Source organism: Lissotriton vulgaris, chromosome 3_1, assembly GCF_964263255.1.
Source record: "Lissotriton vulgaris chromosome 3_1, aLisVul1.2, whole genome shotgun sequence".
Taxonomy (NCBI): domain Eukaryota; kingdom Metazoa; phylum Chordata; class Amphibia; order Caudata; family Salamandridae; genus Lissotriton; species Lissotriton vulgaris.
The window spans coordinates 1,271,959,287-1,271,962,333 of record NC_141689.1 but is presented as its reverse complement, the minus strand read 5'-3'; positions in this window follow the sequence as shown (position 1 = coordinate 1,271,962,333).

The window sequence follows — 3,047 nt, the reverse complement described above, 5'->3', positions numbered from 1 at the left end:
GTTACTACTGCTAAACGCGGTAAAAGTTAAACAGAGCCCCAGCATCACAAAATGGATGCTGCTGCCACAGACACGAGTCACGAGTCTGACCTCCTGCTGCTGGACAGAAACTCTGGCAGGGGAGGCCTAGACAATAGGTTACCTGCCTTGGGAGGTGCTAGCACCTCCCGAGACAGGCTTTTAGTGCATTGGGGCAGGGAGGGCTACAATTCTAGACACTGCCTGGGGCACACAAAGTGCTCCATGCATAGCCTGGTTCAAACCAGTTGCTGGGGCACCCCAGCCCCGCTCTGGCATGAACTAGACAAAGGGAAAGGGGTGTAACCACCCCCTTCTCTGGTCCACCCATAGGACGGACCTAGCCAGGTAGTCCAGCTCCCAATCTTAGTATAAGTATGGGAACTGTGACCCTAGGACTTTAGATTATCCTGGATGAATCTTTGCATTACATATCCTGGACCTTCAACGTTCCATTCTGACTGGAAGATGGAAGACATCTCCCTTGTGGTCAAGGAGTGACTACCCTGTTCAAACAGGCATCATCAGCAACTTCGCTGGTCTGCAGTTTCAAGGCTCCCATCAGATCCTGAAGACTCTGAGACTCAAGAACTGGACTTCCAGACTTCTCTGACCCCGACCCACATCCACAGCAAAGCTGAGACATGTGGTGGTCACGAGAGACGTGGGACCGGACATCTTGTACATCCTGCAATTTGCTACCTGCTCAACTCCTGAGGCATCCTCGCAGTTGTGCATTGGAGTAAAAGAAGCCCCAGCCCGAGCACACTTTGCATCGAAGCTCAGGCCCCTCCACTCCATGAGTGTTCCGTGGGTCCCTCCTTTGCATTTGTGCTCAACCTGTCTTCCCTGTTCCTTGTCCGTTGGCTTGTGAGCCCCGTGAAGACCTTCCTTTGAATTTAACTTGCAAGCCTGGTTCCTCCTGTCTATACCCAGCTTCTGTGAAAAGGAGAAGTGCCACAAACCTTGCTGGTCTGTAACAGAGTGAATCTCGTCATCCTGCATGGGTTGCGGTTGCCAAGGTGTGTTGGGTCCAATCCAGATACCGACACTGCAGTCAGCTAGATCCTTTGTGGGACAGCTCAAATCCAGTGCCTGGTCATCATTGATGCCTCCTGAACCTCGTGGCTGAAGGGACAAACTCACTTTCTTCACCTGCAAGTACCCAACATCGCCTGGTTCCTTCCTGGTACCTTCCTGGTTACTGGCTAGTGACCCAGACTCTGTCACCTCAGCTTTCCGGTTCTTCACATCCTCGATCCACCCGGACACTTTTCCTCTGATTGTCTGCAGCACTTCTTTGCAGCTCTCCATAGAAAACGACGACGAAACCCGACATCGAAAGGCACCTATGCATCAGGCTTCCCTGGGTGAGGTAACACGAGTACTCCGGTGCTCCCGTGGGTCTTGACTCTCGAAGTGTCCTAGTCTAAAGGGGTTTTGTCGTAGTCCATCCAGAAGTGTCCTTAAACAGTAACTTTGTAACTTCTTCATTTCCCATAGAGAGTCAATGGTAACCGGCGTCTGTGTTTAGACACTGCACGCGTCTCCCGTGGGCCTCCTACTTCCTAACCCTTGGTTGATTAGTTTAGCCCCAGCAATTCCCTAGGCCCTAGGTGTACTTTCCATTTCAGTCGTGGTTCTTATACCACTATTTTAGTATATGGTTTATTTTACCCCTTGGGCATTACTGTATATTGTGCAACTTAATGTAAGCTGATTGAGATTCTTGTATTGTACTTTTACCTTTGACCTCATAAAGAGTGCAGCGGTGTTGTGTTTAGATTAAATACATATATATTTGCTATATACCTTCTGTGGTGTCCTTTCATTTAATATTCATGAGATTATAATTGGTAAAACACCTAGCTTCACATGCTCTCTGAAGTGTTAGCCTATTGACTGCTGGTCCATGCCACCACTGGGATAGCTTTCTATAAGGTTTACTGTACAACCACCTTCAATAAGGGTCGATTAGACTGGTGCCAGGTGCCCACTAGAACTAGTGGACAGGATATGCCAGGCTAACCTCTCACATTGGTGTGCAGGGGATGGGATAAGAGTTTGCATTTGTTTTACCATATAATCTTGAAATATCATTTGAAAGATCACATTCAGGTACCGGGACTTTGGTGCGAAATTGTTTGTTGCTGCCAGGAAGCTTGGGGGACTACAACGACCAGAAGCCCCATAACGCCACTCACCTGGGCTCTATTTTGATCCCAGCCACAGCGCTATTTGGCGACTCGCGGCCCCCGCTTCGCGGGAGCCGCTCGCAGCCGGGACTTTGGTGCGAGTTTGTTTTTTGCTGCCAGGAAGCTTGGGGGACTACAGCGACCAGGAGCCCCATAACACCACTCACCTGAGCTCTATTGTGATCCCGCCCACAGCGCTATTCCACGCTTGTGGCCCCCGCTTCGCGGGGCGCGCGCGCGCTGGGCAAAGCCCGGGCCAAGGGCGGGCCCATTTGTGCCTGTTGGTGCCTGGTGGAGGCTGGGCTGGGCCACCCCCCTTACGCCTGCAACCCAAGGTCAGTTATTTGCAAATTTCACTAGCAACTCCATATCCTTCACGTGCTTTTAAGTTCATTCACCAACTTGATTACAATGTCTGGCTGTGAGGGGAAAAGCAGAAAAGTCGCGACGGGGGGTCACGTAGCTGGAACCTTGGACCAGTTTATCACCAGGGCTACTTAGGGCTTGGCCCAGGAGATTACCGTGACTGAGCGTAGGGTGTCCCAGGAACTGGAATTTGCTAAACGTTCCTCGCTGGGCGATCTGACTAAGGCACGAACTCCAGATAGATCCAATGGTAGGGCGAAGGCACGCAGAGCTTTGCAACCGGATGGTAGTTCTCAACCCCTGGGAGAGGGGGCCCGCGCACTCATGGAGGAGGGGGGATGTTATCCTCTGAGTAGCATCAAGTGCAAGAACACTCAAGCCCCTTCCACGGAAGTCCAAATACTCACCAGCACAAAAGCGGAACAGCTCAACGAAAGCCCAATGGGGCCAAACCTGCAAAAATGATGG